Consider the following 24,230-nt stretch of genomic DNA (forward strand, 5'->3'; position numbering starts at 1 on the left):
GAGGCATGGGGTTGGACAGTGGAACAGTTGTACATGGTATATTAGTATACCCTTCATACAGCTACTACCAACATTTCTTTACCTGTAAGACCTGTGGAGAAAATATCTGTTAACACTACCTGACTGTTTCTACATTTATTCCTGATTCCTTGTGTGTAAATATGCACACATCTTACTACCACTCCCTGGATTCAAACAGTGTCTGGATGTGCAAAATTAACAATGAAGCTATTTCTCATCACACTGAGCTCCTGGGGAGCTACTGCATTTTGTTTGACTGGTTTCTCCCTAATACTCTCTTGTTTAGACAGTCTGATCTTGTAATCCTGAGATGCATGCATGACAGATAGTGTACTGTACATTAATCCTTTGAAATAATTCAATATGGAAAGCAAAGCTCAACACATGGCAATGCTGCATGGGACACACAGTGATACATTACACATTACTATTCAGGGTTCAGAGCGTGGTGCAGTATATATTTCATATTTCATTTATGTCTTGTTATACAGCTACACAATCTGCAGTTGTTCTTAACAGCTGGTTCACAGAACAACCTCAGTTAATGAATGCTGTCAAAGTCATATTTGCTGTGGAGAACTTCTATACATTATATTTCTGCAATAACATACCAGAGTAAAGACAACAGTTTGTGGTATAGATCTTTATTACAGTGACATGACACAGTGCTTTAGTACTATGTATCCTGTAAATCAATATTAGACAAACTTTATTTATTCAGTTAACACAGTAACAGTATACCTACTGGTAGTAAACAATGTACTCCTTCTTAGTTATTTGCATTATATACTGCAAGATAGATTTGCACTCACTGGCCTGTTGGTGCAGCCTTAACAGTCTGTCAGCATGGGCTTCAATGTTGCTAGCCCCCTCTGCTGCAGCTGTAGTGGAGAAAAACAAACATTATGCATACCTGTCTATCACATACTCAGGCTAGACTTTGGTACAAACTACTTGATACTGATAGTTACACATTGCTGGAGCATTCTGTGCATATGCACCTTGGATCCAATGGGCCAAGAGTAGCCCCCTCCTCTAGTTTAGGTTGGCATAATGATGTCGTACATGTTCATCAGTTCAGGGGATGCCAGTAGCACTGGGGAGATAACATGCAAGATGGTCACTGGCCTCAACTTTGTATTGTGAGCCCTGGTACTGGCCCTGCTGCAGTCTCTAATCATGGTTTTCTACATGGAGTCCAGCCATGACCCTGGGCTCCTGAATGACCCTGCACTGCACCCAAAAGCATGCTCCTTCCCTAACGTCTGACATAGTACCTGCACAGATCAACTACAACAGGTTCTGGCTGTATTCCCACCTGTGTGGTTTAAATAAGGCCATATTTCCACCCTTTGCTGTCATTGGACCATTTTGAAACTGCTAAGCTCAGCTAAGCAGTGCACAAGTCCACTAAGCTTGAGTTGAACAGTGTTTAAAGGGGTAAATGCTGAGCACTGCTTAACAGTGTGCAAATCTGCTTAGCTGAGATAACTGCTGCATAGCATTTACATCAAAGCAATGTTTAAACCAGTTATGCATAGCTGAGCACTACTTAGCATTGCTCAGTTTTCATTTAAAAAAATCAGGATTCTAGATTAATTCATTACTAACATATTATTAAGTGTATATGATTTACTTTACATGACATCTCCCTATGTGCTTTCATTACATTACCTTGGGATGTGACTATAATATGTGGGACGGCTGTGTATACATGGGTGATTTAACATGTTATATGCACTCACACTTCCATTTTGGACTAGCTACACTACCATGGGTGACAAATATCACTTACTACATAATTTAACATAAAAATGTACTTTTAACAATGCTTTCACATGTAAGAACCAAGGGCTTGTCTTGGTACTTGAACCATGAACACCTGCATGCAAATCTGAGACTCTAACCACTGCACTATAGCATCATTAAGGTTTTAGCTATACATTTTTATTTAGCTGCTATGAGATGTTTAAGCAATGCTGAGCAGAGGGCCCTAATGCACAGATCCACTCAGTTATACTTAAGCATACATTAGAATGGAAAAAAATGGAAATTAATAAAACCACTTTATTTACATGTTGTCATACTCCTTGTCAGTCACAGTAAGGGCAATTGTAAGGGGACACATAGGGACAGGTTTTAAATATTGCTCTTACAAACTTAGAAAGTTGATAGAATAATATGTTTTGAATTAGGATGGCTTTTCCAATGGACATGGAGTCTTAAACTCAAATGTTTCTCATTATTTAATGACTCCAATCCTCTGCTATTTGCCAGGTAGGGACAGGTATTTGGAGGAACACACCAAAAATATGATACAGCATACTTCTCAAATGTACAGATTTTTGCCTCATAAGTTTGGTTCATTTCTCATATGATTGTGGTTTTCTAGCAAATCATTGGTAAATCACCCAGGGTTTAAGTCAGAAAATAATGACAGACATTTGAGTTTCAGACTTCATACCCTTCAGGAAATCTGTGCTATTGCAAAACCTGTTATTCTATCAACTTTCTTAGTTTGTAAGAGCAATATTTAAAGTGTCCCTATGTTTGGGCCTTTCTCCCCCCATTATTTATGGCTTTGTCCAGATTTGTTGCTCTAAGAGATTGAGAGGTATGTGAGGCAGACATCTGGACATTCAGCGAAAGCCTGTACAGTTGAGGGGTATTTCCATACGCCACTTTCGCAATGCAGGAGGTGTGTGACAGTACCTGTCATGTACCCTCTGCATTTATTTCATGATCTACTATCTATTTCAGTGTCTGAGAACACTGTTTTACTAATTTATTTGCTTTCAGTGTCTGCAGACATTGAAATACATTTAAAAAGTGCTGTATGGCACTTTGAGAGTGCAGGGGGCATGTTAAATGTGCAGGCACTAATTAAACATGGCCCCTGCACTCAGTAGTGTTCATTCTTGTCCATTTAGCCTTAGCAGCAGTGAATTTTCATGAATATGCATGGTGTGGTGCTGTTAAAGCTAGGTGGAAATGGACACAGTTCACTACGTGCAGGAAAAGCACTATTCCTACATGGAGTTTATTGAATCCTGGGGCATGCCTCTGTAATAGTACAGATGTCAGTATTCTCTAAATTGAAGAGAGCATGTAGGGAATGGAGTTTCTTGTTTAGACTCCTGTTGCTGTTTTAGGCATGGTTGCTGTTGTATCTTCACCTTTCAGGTTGATATATGCTCACTGTTTCTTAAATACTGTTGTGCCTATGTAAGGGTGCTTTCTTATATGAATCTGTCAGAAGTGCACAGGATGTAAAGTCCCAACTCTGTGATGTACAAGTTCTGCATACTTGTATGGTCAGAGAAACCAGCAACATAACCGTTATATATTTTCATGATACACATAAATCATGGAGTTTAATGGTTTGGTGACAGGTTATTATTTTTCTATACTGAATAGACAACAAACTAATATCATAAGACAAGCTACTAGTTTTGGGCAACAGTAATAATGTTTTATTATTTCCAAGTCTGATTATAATTTTTACTTTTATTTGTTTTATTGAACTCTAATAATGGCACTTCAAATCAAATACATTCAAAGCACTCAGGTGGGATTTATTATGTTCAATACATCATCAGTAAGGACAGTAACTTTTTTATTATATATTTCTTGTTTTAAAGTTTTTTTTTTTTTTTTAACATAGCAAGGAACAGAAATGATATAAATTTCTAAGCATCAAAATCTTGTGCGATCATTTTGGAGTAAAATAGGGTACTGATATTCTTACCTGAAAGACATTACTGCAGTTCAGCTTGACAATTTGACTAATAATGGTTACTGATTTGAGTGACTAAGCTTCTTTTTACTCAAGACTATTTGCATATGCTTTCCATACTGCTTTTGTGAAGTATGTGAGTAAATTTGTTCCTGGAAACTTGGCTTATTCAATATTCTATATCTCTAGGGAATTATTTGTTCCTGCAATTTTCAATGATGCTTCTCTTACCTCAAAATAATTTCCTAGTGTAGGCTGTCATTATGCATAACCATGCACATTAATGCACATGCACTGGCACACACACACACGCACACACACACACACACACACACACACACACACACACACACACACACACACACACACACACACATGAGCTCACAACCTGTGCAGAAACACATGCACTCAAACAAATCAAGAGTATACACCTGGGCAGACACACTCACAACATGTGTGGAAATACATTCACACAGAGACACACGCATGCGCATACACACACACACACACACACACACATGCACACAGCATACCTCTCAACTGTCCAGATTTTCACAGAATGTCCAGATTTTTGCCTTGTATTTTTGATTTATTCCTCATAAAATTTGTGTTTTTCTGGATTTCGAGACAAATCACTGAAGAATAAATTCACTAAATAATGACAGTCATTTGATTTTCAAACTTTATATCATTCAGAAAAGATCTTTTATTCTATCAACTTTCTAAGTTTATAAGAGCAATATTTAAAATATGTCCTTATTTTTGAGGCTTTGTCCTCCATTATTTTTCGTTTTGTGTAGATTTTTTTGTGTAAGAGGTTGAGAGGCATGATGTAAAAAAACACAGAGCTACAGACACACATACAAAAATGCATGCATACAAACACACACGCATGCACGTGCGAGCGCACACACACACACACACACACACACACACACACACACACACACACACACACACACACACACACACACAAAACATACATGCATGTACACTTGTACACACACCACATATGTAGAAACACACAAATAAATCAAATGTATACACATGCAGAGATACACACATTGCATGTGTAGCAACAAACACGCACACACACACACACACACATGCCAAGATACAAATGTGTGAACGCACACACACACACACACACACACACACACACACATACACACTCGTGCACACACGTGCACACACACAGACACACACAAAACATACTTACACACACATATACATTGGAGTGCATGCACCTGTTATCATCCTCCATACTGTTTTTCTACATTCAGATGTACTGCACATTCTTGAACATAAGCAAATATTAGGTATTCATCTTTGCAAATAACTCACAATATTCTTGAGATGATTTAGTTCTATTCATTCATAATTATTAAAGTGATAATATCCATTAAATGATGATGTCTTCTATGCACAATACTAAGAAAAATGGCACATGTAGGTAGGTTGTCTATTTTGAAACTACTTTATTACTGAGTAGTGTACATATGCAAAATAATCTCATTTTACTGTTAAGTAAAGCCTCACATCTATGGAGACACACAGCTTTATAGGCACTCCTGAGAATACCACAGACATCAGTTTTTAAATGAACTATAATTAATCATTTGAATAGAGTACAGTGGTGTTTTCTTATCTGTTAATATGTCCATTTAGAGAAGTAGCTAGTTCTATAATGAAACAAAGCACAGACAAGCTGCATATAAGGCATTAGTTACTCCATAAGCTGCTGAGGTGTTTTCCTATCCCTCAGTCATGTGCTCAGCTCAGTTGAGAATTGTTTTACTCTATGGAAATTTAGACTCATTTTTATAGCAATATCCTGAGCAAACAGAAAACAAGTTAGTAGTAGAAATGAGGCATTGTCTATAATTGACATATCAACACAGTTACTATCTAATATAGCTGTAAATTAATTATTTTCTTCAGAACTATTTCTGGCCATTGAAAATCTGCATTTTAGCTTGTTGAAATATCTCCTGTAGGAAGTTCTTGATAAAGTTCATTGAACTCAAAAAGATTATATATCTGTCTTTTGTAATGTATTACATGTAATCCACTAAGGATCACCACAGGAGTATTTTAAAGGTACCTAGAGTCTTCATCACTGAACATGGTTTCACTCACTTGTTTATCATGCAGGAACTTTTTCAAGTGTGTTTCTGTGCCAGTAAAACAGTTCCATTAGGTTAAGAATAGTTCTTATGCCACTACTCAAATACAGTTTGTCGGGTTCTTGCCCTATACCACAATTCAGGGTTTTACTGCCCTGTAATAGAAACAAGATTGTACCTGAATTTCTAACATAGTATTTATTTATTTACAAATGCCTGTTTTGCTGGTCTGTATAAATATTCAGATAATCCACTGTGTGGAATGTGATCTGGGACACTGTTGGGATGAACTATTCTTCTTAATGAATCAACAAAATCCTTCTGACATGAATTAGGTTCCATTGTCAGTGACAATATTTTCAAATAAACTATAATGAGTAAATGGTCATCTAACTTAGGTAAAGACAGACTAAGTTGTGATTGTCAACTCTGCCCAACTTGTAAGCACTACAGTCATGACCAGTGTGTACAATTTCTCCTGAGCTAACAGTATAGAACCTTTCCTAATATCCACCCAGACACTTCCCCTGGGTGAAATATTGTGTGTCATAGCATTTTTCATTTTGACAGGGCACATACTGTACAGATAATTTCAATCTTTTAATCCAGCTCCAGTTACCAGACAAACTTTCTAGTTAGAGCTTTCCTTTTTACAGTATCACAGAGAAATGTATGAATTTCTTATAATACCAGCTGCAATTGCCGGTGCAGTTGCACACCAGCTGTTCTCTGTAGCAATACATACTTATGTACCAGCCTTCCATATATGTTCTAGTATCCATGCATCCCAGCCTCCATAATGTCATACCTTAAGTGGTTGTAGTCTCTTGTACCCACTGCTCTGTAACACGGACAAGTGGCCATGAAACACATTCAGAGAGTGGACAGGATTGTGCCAACACTAAGTAGGCACATTAAGGGAGTGAGTGAGTGAGTGAGTGAGTGAGTGAGTGAGTGAGTGAGTGAGTGAGTGAGTGAGTGAGTGAGTGAGTGAGCAACTGAGTGACTGACTGAGTGAATGACTGAATGAGTAAGTGAATGACTTAGTGAATTACTGTTGCTTGCTGTGAAAGCAACACATCAGAAATCCTCCTAAATACCCCCTGCATACTTAAAAATGAATTCTGAAAGAAGTATTGTTTAGTAACTCACACTTGAAAACCACTGATGAATCCTTCCTTTCACTTATGTTGTTTTCATTGCTGTTGTTGTTGAAGGAGATAATAATAATATACGTTAGTTGATCATTAGCATATTACAAAAGTTATTACATTTTATTACCATCTTACTAATTATTGGTTCATAGGTAGGTACTAGGCTATTGGCCCTAGGGTCTATATAAGTATAGGCAAAAAGGTACCCTGGCTTTCGCCACCCAAGAAAATTTTTTCCTGTGCCCCTGTCAAGCAGAGCCACAGAGGTGATCCCTGGGGTGAATTTCCTATCTCCCATCCACTCATCAAGATTTTTCTTAGAGAGTGCTAATGAGGATCTTTATTTGATATAGATAGGTAGTTTGTTCCAGAGTATGGGAAATCTCTGGGACAAGAATCTATCCCTCCAGCATGTTCTGTTTATTATGGTGACAAGGTTTAGGTCCCTAGAGCATGTAGCTCAGAGGGATTGGGATTTCTTTAAGTGGACCATGTCCAACAGCTCTGGGTTTGACATAGCTTTGTATGTTAGGCAGAGATTGCCTCTGAATAAGCAATATGCGACGTAGTAAAGCTGGCATTTTTTGAGACGGTCTGCGTAAGGCATCTGTTTGAGGCTGGCAATCCTCTTTGTGAGGTATTTCTGCGGCCTTTCCAGTTGTTGTAGATGTCTTGTGAGGCACATACCAAAAGGGGTGTTATACTCTATAATGGGTCTAATGAGTGATGAGTAGAGGGGAACAATGACCTCTTTTTTCCAGGATGAGAAACCTTTTGTGATGAGGTGTGCCACATAGAAGGATTTCCTGACTACTGTGACAATGTGATTATCAAAGGAGAGACTACTGTCCAGCTGTGTTCCAAGGTCTCTTATCACACTTTCGGTGTTAAGTAGACTATCACCTATGTGGTAGCTCATGGGTACAGAGTTTTTACCAAAGGGGATGACAATGCACTTTTTGGCATTGAGCTTGAGGCCATGGCTTTGACACCAGGCATCTGTCTCCATGAAGCCCTTTTGTAGGATGTCCATATCATTAGAAGATTTGATTATGGCTCGTAGTTTGCAGTCATCTGCAAACTTTGTTAGCTAAAGACCTTCTATGCTAGTCTGTACTTCAGAAAAGTAGATACCATACAGGAGAGGACCCAGGAGTGAACCCTGTGGTACTCCACTTGCCACTGGTCTGAAGTCGGATTTGTAGTCTGCTACTTTCAAAGTGTGGGTTCTGTCAGTGAGCCAATTGGCAACCCATCTTGTGACATAGGTATTTATACCTAGTTTAGTGAGTTTCTCTATAATTCCAGAGTGGGGGATGGTGTCAAAAGCCTTGGCAAGATCTAGATAGGCTGTGTGAACCACCTTACTCTCATCTACGGCTTTGGTGACTGTTTTAAAGAAGTCTATCAGGTTTAGAAGACGTGACCTTCCTTTTACAAACCCGAACTGGGTGGGTTCCAGAGTTTTGAGATTACCAATGTCTTTGTGTATAAGATCCATGATGATACAATCCATGGCCTTGCAGACCAGGCTCATTAGGCTAATGGGGTAGTAGTTCCTGGGGTCCATGGTGGCTCCCCCTTTGTGGAGTGGGATAACCATCACTGTGCGCCATACAGTGGGCACAAAGCCTGAGGTGAGGCTATGATTGAACATGGTGCTTAGGTGGGGTGCCAGTTCATTCTGCAGTTCATGTAGAACGCAGCCTGGGATGTTGTCAGGTCCCATAGATGCTGTGTTCTTGGCTTTGGAGAGTGTGGTTTGTACCTGTGACCCATGATTACAAGAACTTTGCATTCTTCCGGTATAGAGATGGGCTCTTTAGGGGGTGAGAGGGGTGTAAAGTTAGGACTGAACCTATCTGCCAGGGTGTTGGCAATATAAGGTTGGTTCTGTATATTTAGTGCCATTGTGCTGTAACTCAGAGCAGATCTGAGTGTTGCCATTAAGATTCTTGGCATAGCTATAGAATGCTTTGTGGCTGTCTTTAGAATCAGTGGCAATTTTGTTTTCATAACTAGCTTTGGAGGATTTTATGAGGGATCTCAGCTACTTACTGAGGCTGAACAGGGAGTTCCTCTAATCATGGGAATTTACTCTTCTTTGCAACAGTTTCTTTCTTCTATTGTAGAGTTTGTTTATGGCAGGGGACCACCAGATTGGCTTCCTTTTTTTTGGAGGATAGCATCTTGGTCCTGTTAGGGATAGCACAATCCATGCACTTGTGTAAGTGCTTATAAAGTGCATTTGTGTAGGATTCAGCAGTCATACCTCTATTGTATGTCTGCATGGGTGTCATGAGGTTTGCCACTTCTGTCTTAAGAAGTGTGAAGTTGGCTTTGGAGAATTTTTTTACGGCGGTTTCCCTAAAGGGGTGTGGGGGTGGGATGTGGATGCTTAGGGTGATTAGCTTGTGGTCGGATCTGACCAACGAGGAATTGACCTTTGGTGTGGAACACTGGTCGCCCATGTTGGTAATGACCAGGTCTAGAAGATTGCTGCCCCTGGTGAGGGCGTGGATAAGTTGATCCAAGGCATTGGAATTTATGAATTCCAGAAAACATTGAGCAAAAGAGTTGGTACTTGAGTAGTTTTCCCAGTTAATGGTGGGGTAGTTGAAATTGCCCATTATTATGGTGTTGGGTTGTACCCTAATATTTCCAGTGTATCAAGAAATGAGGAGTGGGAATCCTGGGGCATGGTGGAGGATCTGTAGCAAGTTACAATTTGGATTGCGGTCTTGCCCAGAGTTAGGTGCACTTAGATAATCTTAGATGCATTATGCTGAGCAACTAGCCTGGAGGTGTGGATATCCTTAATGAATAAGGAAACAACTCCGCCTTTAGCATTTCGGTCCAAATTAGGTGGTCAAAAGGTGTGGTATGAATTATAGCCTGGTAATGCAGGGGTGATCTCTGGAGCCTTGAACCAGGTCTCTGTCACTGCACAGATGTCAATGTTTTCCATTTTAAGGAGTGCCTCAAGTGAATGCATTTTGAGGTTTAGATTTCTAACATTGAGTAACATTACCCTCAGATTTTGCTTGCTCGTACCTGTTAAGGTGGTGAATTTGTCATTTGAAACTTGCCTAAAAAAGGCACTATAGGGGTGGCAAGAGCCTTAGTCAGTATCCAGATTCCCAAGGGCAACAGATGCAGGCCATCTCTGGCAAAGCATCGTGGTCTGTCGATCATGTCATCCCAGGCAGACAGATACTGGATCCCCTTAGGATCACACCAGAAGCTTAGCCAATTGTTGAAGTCAATCATTTTGTCCTTGTACTGTGGTATCATTATGGGTGATGGCAGGATGCTACTCAGGGCTAGGGTCATACCTGCCTGGGCTACAAGATCAGAGAGCTCCTCCATGTCTCTTTTCATGTAGTTCAGAGAGGTACATCTCAGGTCATTCACACCAACATGGACAATGACGGAGTCATGTTTGTACTTGTTGTGAAGTGACCTGAGTACGTGCATTATGTGGCGAATCCTGGCACCCGACACACAGCTGACAGTAATTTTTGCCTTGTTTAGCCTGGTGAGTGGAGCATCAGTGTACTTGACTATAGACTCACCTATGACTCGAGTGTTGGGTACGTTGTTATGCCTTATGGGCTGTGGTTGAGTGGCACACTGAGTTTGTAGGCTATGTGTCATTTGGGTTGTGTTGGGGGGTGGAGGTTGCTTGTGTTTCTTCTTTGGAGGTCTCTGTTGCTTGAGGAGAATTTTATTGAGAGCCTCCGGGAATTTAAGTGTGCGTTTCATGTTTCTATGTGTGTGTTTTGGTGGTGTAGGTTTTGAGGGACTATGTGATGAGCATGGTGTGGTGCAAGTGTTTACCTTCTCCTCTTGACTGTCTAGTCCAGTCTTGGGTGAAGAGAGCATTGCTTCCAGTTTGGCTATATAAGTGCATCTCTCACAGGTTGTAGTGTTGAGTGGTAGGAGGAGAGGTTGTCTGTGTACCTGAGGCAATTCCTGCATTGCCCCAAGATGCCCAGATTCATCAGGTAGACAGGAGAAAATACCGGGAGCTGACACTTAGACATGCCTGGATAGGTGCTTATTTATTAAGTACTAAACACTGTTTTCCTTTAGATAAGTAAGGAAAGTTGAGTGTTGTAGTAATTTTTAGCTTATTTAGTGCTTACAATGAGTTCTGAACAAGTGCTGAGCTCAAAGAAACAAATTTAAATGCTAAAACAAAGAAACTGTCTAGTTCTAAGGGAAAATTTGAATGGTCGACTTTATGTCGCCGGGAATAGTTTAACCTTAGCTAACTGGGGATGCATAAAGTGTATTTTTTTTGTTTGTTTGTTTTTTAATATAACAGTAGCAAATGAGCAAACCAATTTAAACAAATTAACCAATTAACCAATAAAAAGCTAAAAATATTTACAAAATGCTTCCCCTTTCGTCAAAATCCAAATTTACACTGCATTCATGGTATGAAGAGCACTGTTTTAGTACAGCAATGGAATTTACATCCTTCTGCCATTAACAAATAGCAACCAATAGAATTGCCCTTACTCAATCCTTATAAATAAGTCAGTCCAGGAATCTCACATTCTATCTCTCTGGAAAAAGTCACACATTATCCCTCTGCACAAAGGAGGAAATTCAATAGACATTAATAACTTTACACCTACAACAATCTTATCTCCCCCACCAAGATGCTTGAAAAATATATTCAAAAACAATTGCTAGACTATCTCCTTCACGATGAACTCCTATTCCCTACACAACATGGCTTCCATCCTTCCCATAGTACTAGCACTGCCCTTCTAACCTATATATATACTGTCAATAAAGCTTGAGATAATGGCAAATTAGTCTCTTCCTTATTTCTAGATTTGTCTAAAGTCTTTGACACAGTTTGTCATAGCAAACTTCTACTTCAAATGTCCTCATGAGGTATCTCCCAGCCCAGCCTTCTGTCCTTCAAAAGCTACCTGTCTAATAGGTATCATTCAGTAAAATGGGACTTCACACTCTCTCCTTACCTCTAAGACACCACTGGTATGCCACAAGGCTCTATCCTTGGCCCTGTCCTGTTTAACATTTTCACCAGCATCAACTACACATCCACACAGCAGACCACCTTAATATAATACACAGATGATTCCACTCCTGTTTACACATCTCACAACTTGACAACATCATACACCTCCAAAAAATTACTCAGGAAGCTTTAACAGCCACTGAAACATGGCTTAGTAACTCACAAATTATGTTCAACCTAAAAAAAGACCAAACTACTTCTTTTCACCCAAGTCCCTCCTTCATGAAAAAAAAAAAAATCTAATGTCTTCGCTCTTGATAATACAACCACTGAAGTCACATCTCATAGCAAGTTATTAGGGGTGATAGTGGATGATCATCTTAAATTTGACCTGCATGTACAAAATTGCATAAGAAAAACCCATCAAAAACTGAGGATGCTTTACAGAACCAAAATCTTTCTCTCCAACACAACTAAAACTACACTTGCCACTACTTATCTCCTTCCCACACTTCTTTATGACATTTCTATCATTACTAACCTCCAGGCTTCACAAAAATTAAAACTTGAACAATGCTTTAACAAAGATGCTAAATTTGCAGCAAATTCCCCTTTCAGAACTCATCACTGTATAGCACTGAAAAGCCTAAATTGGTTAGAGCTGTTTCATCAACTAACATATACTCAGCTTCTTGCCACCTATAACAGTATCCAGCATCCATCTGCCTATCCAGCACTAAAAAACATTCTACCCAGCTATGTTCACAGTAGGTCATTGCAATCCAGTGACCAAAAATTCCTGTCTTCAAACCTATCAAACCTGCTGGGCATTGTCTGCACTCTTACAAGTTGCTAAGGCCTGGAACTCCTTATCTCCAGCCATCAGGTCAATATCCTCCCTCCCATGTTTCAAAACCACTCTGAAAGACTTCCTAGCTAAAATCTTTCTCTGTGTTTTGCACAAAACCAAGATAAAGTATATGCCTGAATGTGAACAAGTACATTTTCATTCATTATATCTCCTTACTCTGCCATGTTCACTTACTTCTTTACTATCAAATTATCTTCCCTGACTTTCTGTCTAAATATACCATAAGCCTGTTTTTCCCCTCACTTTGTATTGCAATTCCTATTTGTATTAGACTAACTTACCTTTAATTTCTCTATAAACTGTCTATCTTCTTCTTCTTTCGGCTTTTCCCGGTTAGGGGTCGCCACAGCGGATCACCTTGTCCGCACAATGAATGGCAGTGGAGTTTTACGGTGTCGAGTTGCCAGCCCGGCGCCCAACCTTCTACAGAAGGCAGACTCACACGCACACCTAGGGCCAATTTAGAGTGACCAATCCACCTGCAGCATGTCTTTGGGATGTGGGAGGAAACCGGAGCACCCGGAGGAAACCCACGCGACCACAGGGAGGACATGCAGACTCCTCTATAAACTGTCTATAATTTCTTTAAATGATCATTATATAACTTGTATTGATTCTTGACCAGATTTTTTACATCATGTCTAATTTGTTAATCTGCAGTTATTTTTGCTTTATTTTTGAAGATTGTAAAATTATTGTTCTCATAATTTTTTTAAATAATTTGGCACTTCTTTATTTGGGTCTCTACTAAAAATGGGTTTCTACCCAGTCTGACTTTCCTGGTAATCAAATGTCAATAAATAAACAAATAAACACGAGGTCATAGTTTTTTCTTTATGTTTTTGTGACATCACCATGTTTGAAAGTAGTAAGAGATTTGTCTCGTCTGTAGTAATGTGTAATTTTGCCACATACTTATTTGGGGGAATACCATTCATAAAAGCAAAGAAAGTATTTCTAGATATCAGACCATAACACTGTGGTCATTATGAATTCATAAATCTGTAATTATTCCCAGCAAATGATTTTAATGGTTTACTGGATTTAATTAAAGTATAAAACTCTGTAGCTCCTTTTTAGTTACTTTCAAACAAAACACAGAGGCTAAGTACTGTGTTAAGGTATTTTATTACTAAATGCAATATACAAGCAGAGACTTATTTTTGTTATATATACCCTGAGTTTACAGATGTCCAGCATGTTGTACATGCTGGTCAATACACCATACCACAAATAAAGTAAATTTATGTAAAATTGTTATTCTACAGATAAATTACCATTATCCAAAAATAACCAGCAGCATAAGTAATAGCAACTACAGTTGGAAACATTTTATATGGTACGTATGTGTCGAAACAAGGCTGCAAAAGTATATTATATTACAAATTAAAAATTAGAATAAGCATGGCAAATATTAATGAAGTTATTCAAACTGATTAAAGATATGTAGTGATTCAGGATATTTTGCATGTGGGAAACCTCTGTATTGTCGTAACCCAGAGGAGTCATTTTAGGAATGTTGGAACAGGAAGGTGGTTAGATATTTTTTTCTGTGTCTATGTTCACACATTGAAAAAATAAAATGACAGTGAATAGCTAATAATTGAATGTTAAACAGCGAAAGTTTAATGTACTGAACATGCTTAACAGAGAAAAATAATTCACTGAATGGCCATATTTGACCAACAACCAGGAAGTACCACAATGCATAAGATAAGTGAAGGAAACCTTTGTAATTTGACCTATTCCCCACTGTAGTGCGATCTTGAAGTTAGTATATATATATATATATATATATATATATATATATATATATATATATATATATGTGTGGTTTCACTTCATTAATACTGAAATATAAAAAAACTGAAAATGAGAAAACTTCATAATATGGAAGCTCAAAATACTGAAAATCAAAATCCTGAAAACTCAAAATCCTGAATGTCAAAATACTGAAAACAGATAAGATACATCTACTGACTGTAAACAACAAAAACTTAATTACATTCCTTCAAATATAAGCAGGGGAGCAAGCCTTAAACCTAAACCTAGTGTAGTGAAGTGCAATCTTGGATTTAATATATTTAAGTAGCAGGGGGTGCAGGGGGGCTTGCCCCCCTTCTTATACTTGGTGGAAAGTAATATGATTTATCTTGTTTAAACTCAGCATATGTATGCTGTTTGTTTTCAGTATTCTGAGTTTCAGGATTTTGAGTTTTCAGGATTTTGAACTTTCAGGATTTTGGTTTCAGTGTTCTGAATTTCAGTATTGTGATATTTCAGTATTATGAAGTGAAACTATATATATATATATATATATATATATATATATATATATATATATATATGGGTCTACTTCTATTACTTGACAACACAGTTTGTGAATTAACAGAAGATCGGACCCACTTAAGCGAAAGTGCACCATCCTGCATAAACAGTTTTAATTATGTTTTCTTATCTGACGATCGGCTTAACCGAAAGTGCACTTTCAATGTGCACTTTTACTTAAGTGGGTCGTTATGTTTCTTGTTCGATATTTTGTAATTCATTTCAGTTATTAGCCATTCGATGTAATTTTTTTTTCGATGCACATAGACCCCTTTTTGTCTCTATGGTATATGTACTTATGAAAAACTCTAATTTTTGTATACAAATAACTACATAATGAAGCTCTGAGGGTTTCATTAAATTTGTACTGATTTAATTGAAAAATAAAACACATAGACATAGCAATTTCAGATATTGTATTGACACATTTAGTACAAAGGTGAGAAAGGGTTTCCTCTTGCAATATTTTCCCATAATTTTATTTGAAATACCTTTATCACATTATCACTCCAAATTTCTTCACATTTTGAATAAAATGGAGATAAGTGGGCGAGTATTAAAATCTATATTCCTGTGTACTCATAGTCACTGCTCCTACATGGCCTTCAGGCCTAAATACTCCATATAGACTTATGAGAATAGATCGTGTCTTCTTATGCCATGCATTGACTGCACTGTGGATTTGGAGAAGAGGGAGAAGGTGAGTTTTGTTTTCGAAGTTTTCCCCTTTCTATGAATTGATGCAGCCTTGGAGCTGATGCATTTAAAAATCAGGAAAGTGCAGACTCGCTCTCATATCGGGGGGGGGGTTACACTGTAAAAACAAGTGTTATTGTGTGCTTTGTAACTCCAGGAACATCTTTGTTTTGGGTCCATCTCCTGAGTCTTTAGACCATTTAATTTAGAATAATCATGTTTTGACCAAATGACACACATTATTATTATAAGCGCATTGCATGCAAAGTGCCATTTACAGATGAAGAAGTGATGTTGCAGGGAATAGTCTTTCCATATATCCTTTATATTGTTAACATGTACCATCTCAGGAGAACTATACTAGGGGGGACTAATGCAACACTGCTCACACTTATATTGCCTTTAATACTCATACTGGACAACATTTAAAAACATCTGGATTACTGATATTAAAATGCTTATGAAGACAAAATTCAAATAAACAAGCGAGAAGTAAATAAAATATATTTTGTAACTGAAATTTTAGAAATAGTTGTTTTTTAATGCGTTTAAATAAAAAGTGGGTGCCTAAAATGGAAACATGGTTATTATTTATATTCTATTAGATTCAAAAGTTATTTTTTTAGCTCAGATTTGATTATTTTTCTATGATTGCTAAAGTAAAAGAAAAATATCAAACTGTTGGAATAAAAAAGAATCACAATGTCTTGAAATATCTAGATTGACTATACTGAAACACAAAGGAGCCATTTCACCCAGATTAAGATTGCAAATTATCTCTGAAGCAGAGTCCTTATAACAGTACCCCATAACAAAAGTGGAGTTAACTTTCAGTGTTGTTTATTTAGACATAAGCCATGCTTATTAGAAAATAGTTGCAGATGATTCATCAAACAACTATCTGAATATAAGTATTCATAAAACTACTTAATTATAAAAGTTAAACTTTTGCAGTCTGTCATAAGGGTTTCCATATGCATCAATTCAACTAAGCATTATCATAATTACTACATTTCAAGGACATAAAGATGAAAATGCAGTAAAGATTTCTAATGTACTTTGTTCAGAGTCACAGTGGTGAATTGTTCAAAGTTGCATGATATTGTGTTGTAGTCAAACTGTAATACATTTTCTGTTCATATTGAACAAGTAAACTTTCATGAGTGTATTTGAAATGTTTTCTCAGCTGTACATGTACCTTCCCTCAATCATTGCACTCATTAATGACTTCAAATGTTTACAGAAGGTATTTTTTTAACTTCTGGGCCAGTTATTGTTTATGGCTTTATATGAACCATTTATTCAAATTTAGCTAAATGCAATCTCTCAGTTCTGAAGTCTGTAGACTATTCCAATGGGAGATACACTCGCCGGACACTACTTTAAATTTTAAGGTATTTTATAAGCATTTCCACTACTATTTTGAACCATTTGTTTAATTTACAATTTTGAGATTTATTGATTACACTAAAGAGAGTAATGTGTATGTATATATATATATATATATATATATATATATATATATATATATATATATATATATATCTACACATATAGATACATATACACACACATATATATATATATATATATATATATATATATATATATATATATATACATATATATAAATGTGTGTGTGTGTGTGTGTGTGTGTGTGTGTGTGTGTGTGTGTGTGTGTGTGTGTGTGTGTTTTGACATTTTATGTTATCTTAGTGTCACAAATTTAAGAAGATTTCAACATTTTCAATTACTTTTGTATTTGATGTCTTGCACATTACTGCCTGTCTAGAATATAATGGGTTGTAATGATATCCAGTGAAGTTTTACTGTACAGGTTAATGTTTTTCACTATAAATGGTAACAGACTGTGATTAATGCAATAACAATAATTCTTACTACTGTATGATAATACCTTGTTACTAAGTGACAGCATTAATTTAAAAAGCAAAATAGCCTTTTTTTATTTTGGTAGGTTTCAGAGAACAAGAAAATATATTATGATTATTACACACTTCTTGAAATATTATCCATGCATTGTGACTTAAAAAAGCTGTAATGTTTAAAAGATATTGGGCCAGATTCACGAACAGCCAAATTCCATGCAGGAACAGTATAGCTGCTCCTGCATGCAATATGGTCGCTGTGCAATCCAGGATAGGGCCATTTTTCACATGCACGAGTTGCTCTATACTGTTCCTGCACGGAATTCCATTCAGTTTGCTAATCACCTCATTTTCTGGTGAAAACCATGCAAATGAGGTGGTTTTGTGATCCAGCAAGATGAATGGATTCTATAGAACTTCAGTGCAAAAATGTATTCGGCTAGTAGCCGAATACATTTTTGCATTTGACAAAACAGAGGCATGCCAACTTGTGAAAGCATGTATTATGTAGAACAGACAAGCCAATGGCCAGATATAAGGCCTTTGACATTAAAAGCCACATAATTTTTATAAAAATAAAAACTTTTATTTTTTTTTGGCTGATCTCAGCTGGTTAAGCTAAGGGCAGTGACTCGCAAACACAGTGGTGCTGAAAATTAAAAAAAAAAGGGAAAAACTGCCATTTAACAGAAATATGCATTCTGCCATTATAGTCAATGGCAGGCAGAATGCAGTGGCAGCTGGTGACTTCAAATCAAAGGGGGGGCTACAGGAGACAGCTGAATGGGTGGGGTCAATGGGAAGGTGTGTGGCAAACTAGAAAGGGGAGGAGTTATGCTCAAAACCACGAAAACTGTAACTTTAATTAAATACACTGCCCTGGGTGCTAAACAATCATTATGAGAGTCCAATCAAGACAAAATGAAGTGTAGAAGAAAAAATGTTTTAATGCATTGGCTGCATGACAGCTTACTTAATATCTAGATGGAAACAAAAAGGTTGCGAGGCATGAAAACAATAAATTAATTTTTACTGTTTAAACTCAGCATATGTATGCTGTTTGTTTTCAGTAATCTGAGTTTCAGTATTTTGAGTTTTCAGGATTTTGAACTTTCATGGTTTTGGTTTCAGTGTTCTGAATTTCAGTATTGTGATATTTCAGTATTATGAAATGAAACTATATATATATATATATATATATATATATATATATATATATATATATATAGGTCTACTTCTGTTACTCGACAACACAGTTTGTGAATTAACAGAAGATCGGACCCACTTAAGCGAAAGTGCACCATCCTGCATAAACAGTTTTGATTATGTTTTCTTATTTGACGATCGGCTTAACCGAAAGTGCACTTTCAATGTGCACTTTCGCTTAAGTGGGTCGTTAGTTTCTTGTTCGATATTTTGTAATTCAGTTCAGTTATTAGCCATTCGATGTAATTTTTTTTTTTTGATGCACATAGACCCCTTTTTGTTTCTATGGTATATGTACTTATGAAAAACTCTAATTTTTTTATACAAATAACTACATAATGAAGCTCTGAGGGTATCACTAAATTTGTACTGATTTAATTGAAAAAAAAAACACACATAGGCATAGCAATTTCAGATATTGTATTGAGACATTTATTACAAAGGTAAGAAAGGGTTTCCTCTTGAAATATATTCCCATAATTTTATTTGAATTACCTTTATCACATTATCATTCCAAATTTCTTCACATTTTGAATAAAATGGAGATAAGTGGGCAAGTATTAAAATCTATAATCCTGTGTACTCATAGTCACTGCTCCTACATGGCCTTCAGGCCTAAATGCTCTGTATAGACTTATGAGAATAGATCAGGTCTGCTTATGCCATGCATTGACTGCACTGTGGATTTGGAGGAGGGAGAAGGTGAGTTTTGTTTTGAAAGTTTTCCCCTTTCTATGAATTGATGCAGCCTTGGAGCTGATTCATTTAAAGATCAGGAAAGTGCAGGCTTGCTCCATATCGGGGGGGGGGGGGGTTACACTGTAAAAACACGTGTTATTGTGTGCTTTGTAACTCCAGGAATGTCTTTATTTTGGGTCCATCTCCTGAGTCTTTGGACCATTTAATTTAGAATAATCATGTTTTGACCAAATGACACACATTATTATCATAAGCGCATTGCATACAAAGTGCCATTTACAGATGAAGAAGTGATGTTGCAGGGAATAGTCTTTCCATATATACTTTATACTGTTAACATGTACCATCTCAGGAGAACTATACTAGGGGGACTAATGCAACACTGCTCACACTTATATTGCCTTAAAAACTCATACAGGACAACATTTAAAAACAACTGGATTATTGATATTAAAATGCTTATGAAGACAAAATTCAATTAAACAAGCGAGAAGTAAATAAAATATATATTGTAACTGAAATTTTAGAAATAGTTGCTCATCAAATAGGCATCTGTTGTTTTTTTTAATGCGTTGAAATAAAAAGTGGGTGCCTAAAATGGAAACATGGTTATTATTTATATTCTATTAGATTCAAAAGTTCTTTTTTTAGCTCAGATTTGATTATTTTTCTATGATTGCTAAAGCAAAAGAAAAATATCAAACTGTTGGAATAAAAAAGAATTACAATGTCTTGAAATATATAGATTGACTATACTGAAACACAAAGGAGCCATTTCACCCAGATTAAGATTGCAAATTATCTCTGAAGCAGAGTCCTTATAACAGTACCCCATAACAAAAGTGGAGTTAACTTTCAGTGTTGTTTATTTAGACATAAGCCATGCTTATTAGAAAATAGATGCAGATGATTAATTAAACAACTATCTGAATTTAAGTATTTGTAAAACTACTTAATTATAAAAGTTAAACTTTTGCAGTCTGTCATAAGGGTTTCCATATGCATCAATTCAACTAGGCATTATCATAATTACTACATTTCAAGGACATAAAGATGAAAATGCAGTAAAGATTTCTAATGTACTTTGTTCAGAGTCACAGTGGTGAATTGTTCAAAGTTGCATGATATTGTGTTGTAGTTAAACTGTAATACATTTTCTGTTCATATTGAACAAGTAAACTTTCATGAGTGTATTTGAAATGTTTTCTCAGATGTACATGTACCTTCCCTCAATCATTGCTCTCATTAATGACTTCAAATGTTTACAGAAAGTATTTTTTAACTTCTGGGCCAGTTATTGTTTATGGCTTTATATGAACCATTTATTCAAATTTAGCTAAATGCAATCTCCCAGTTCTGAAGTCTGTAGACTATTCCAATGGGAGATACACTCGCCGGACACTACTTTAAATTTTAAGGCATTTTATAAGCATTTCCACTACTATTTTGAACCATTTGTTTAATTTACAATTTTGAGATTTGTTGATTACACTAAAGAGAGTAATGTGTATGTATATATATATATATATATATATATATATATATATATACATATCCATATATATATATATATATATATATATATATATATATATATATATATATATATAAATGTGTGTGTGTGTGTGTGTGTGTGTGTGTGTGTGTGTGTGTGTGTGTGTGTTTTGACATTTTATGTTATCATAGTGTCACAAATTTAAGAAGATTTCAACATTTTCAATTACTTTTGTATTTGATGTCTTGCACATTACTGCCTGTCTAGAATATAATGGGTTGTAATGGTGTCCAGTGAAGTTTTACTGTACAGGTTAATGTTTCTCACTATAAATGGTAACAGACTGTGATTAATGCAATAACAGTAATTCTTACTACTGTATGATACTACCTTGTTACTAAGTGACAGCATTAATTTAAAAAGCAAAATAGCCTTTTTTTATTTTGGTAGGTTTCAGAGAACAAGAAAATATATTATGATTATTACACACTTCTTGAAAAATTATCTGTGCATTGTGACTTAAAAAAGCTGTAATGTTTAAAAGATATTGGGCCAGATTCACGAACAGCCAAATTCCATGCAGGAGCAGTATAGCTGCGCCTGCATGCAATATGGTCACTGTGCGATCCAGGATAGGGCCATTTTTCACGTGCACGAGTGGCTCTATACTGTTCCTGCACGGAATTCCATTCAGTTTGCTAATCACCTCATTTTCTGGTGAAAACCATGCAAATGAGGTGGTTTTGTGATCCAGCAAGATGAATGGATTCCGTATAGGAACAGCTTCAGTGCAAAAATGTATTCGGATAGTAGCCGAATACATTTTTGCATCTGACAAAACAGAGGCATGACAGCTTGTGAAAGCATATATTATGTAGAACAGACAAGCCAATGGCCAGATATAAGGCCATTAACATTAAAAACCACATACTTTTTATAAAAATAAAAACTTTTATTTTTTTTGGCTGATCTCGGCTGGTTAAGCTAAGGGCAGTGACTCGCAAACATGGCGGTGCTGAAAATTAAACAAAAAAGGGAAAAACTGCCATTTAACAGAAATATGCATTTTGCCATTATAGTCAATGGCAGGCAGAATGCAGTGGCAGCTGGTGACCTCAAATCAAAGGGGGGGGGGCTACAGGAGACAGCTGAATGGGTGGGGTCAATGAGAAGGTGTGTGGCAAACTAGAAAGGGGTGGAGCTATGCTCAAAACCAAGAAAATTGTAACTTTAATTAAATACACTGCCCTGGGTGCTAAACCATCATTATGAGAGTCCAATCAAGACAAAATGCAGTGTAGAAGAAAAAATATTTCAATGCATTGGCTGCATGACAGCTTACTTAATATCTAGATGGAAACATAAAGGTTGTGAGGCATGAAAAAAATAAATTACTTTTTAAATACATTACTGGAATGCCAATCAAAATCAAGTATAAGAAAAACAAGCAGCACTCAACTCAAATCACTTCTACTTGCACTGCAGTTCTAATTATAATTTATATTCAGCTTTATAAAAGTACCAAGTAGCATGCTAAAAGTATCAATCTCTGTGATACCTCCACTTGTAAAAATGTTTCTTATCCAAAAAAGACCTTCTGCCTGATAACAACTATGTACTTGTTTCATGGGGAAAACATGATCAAAGTAAAAAATGAACAGCAAGCAAGAAATAAGCTTAAGATAAATTGCTTAAAGATTACTGCACAGGTTATAGACCACTCATGATAGATTGGCATTCTGTTTAGTTTATGGGTAAAGCCTGCAAAGATGACTGCAAGTCTCCAACAACGATAATGAGCTTCTTAAAATACTGTAATCCTGTCCTTTATTAAATACTACACAAATGCTGTCATATGCATTTCAATACCCAAGGCTTAGACATTATCTGGTTTTGTAAGTATTCTCTGCCTGGCAACAACAGAAAGGCTTTCAATGTTGGCAGTTCTTTAACAGTATACTTATTAAAGCTTACTTGCATCTTACAATCTCAGACAAGCTTACTTGATGGTCATTAAACCATTGCTACTTAAACACAGAGCAACAGGCACTTTCTGAATAATAATAAGCATAAATCAACGGTATAAAAATATGACAGAAACCAGAACATTCTGCAAAATCAAGGACAGATGAAAAGCCACTGTAGTACTTATGTCTAACTTGGATGGGGGGATAATCTGTACATTTACACTATATAACTGCTTCTTGCCTTGCTTGGACAAATCCAGAGTCACTACATAGGGCAGCGGGGTGCAACAATTATGTCACAATTTGAAATGTCTCTGGCTGACTGTGATGGCCTTGATACATTTGTCATATCTCTCAACCTCAGAACAAGAAATCTGGACAAAACCATACATAGAAGTGGGACAAAGGCCCAAAAATAAAGACAACGTTTAAATATTGCTCTTATAAACTTAGAAAGATAATAGAATAGTAGGTCTTGCATTAGTATGAATTTTCTGAAGGGAATGACATCTGAAACGCAAACATCTGTCATTATTTTCTAACTTCAGTCTTTAATGATTTGCCACTAATATGCCAAAAAACACAATTTTATGAAAAACAGACCAAAAATGTGATGCAAAAATATAAAATTGCGACACAATACAGCTAGGAATCTGTCAAAGAAGGGACACTTTTTTTAATATTAGTACTACTAACTTGAGCAGCTAAAATAAGAGAATCTACATGCATTTCTGAAATAAAAGTAATCTATAACTCTGATTATTACAATTATTTATTAATTATAAACCCTCCACGTTTTCTTCCAAAATTGCCATTTTGCGGAGGGATTTTTAGGGGAAGAACAACATTTTGAGCCAAAATCAGGGACAGTTGAGAGGTTTGGATATGCCTAATTCTATAAAGAAATTTATTTGCACGTACCTCTCAACCTGTTAATGCAGGAAATCTCGACAATGCCAAATATATTGGGGGAACATATGAACAGTTCTAAAAATTTCTCTTGTATAAACTGAGACAGTTGATAGAATAACAGATCTTGCTTTAGC

This window comes from Protopterus annectens, chromosome 15.part0, assembly GCF_019279795.1.
Source record: "Protopterus annectens isolate FY-2018-M chromosome 15.part0, PAN1.0, whole genome shotgun sequence".
Lineage (NCBI taxonomy): Eukaryota > Metazoa > Chordata > Ceratodontiformes > Protopteridae > Protopterus > Protopterus annectens.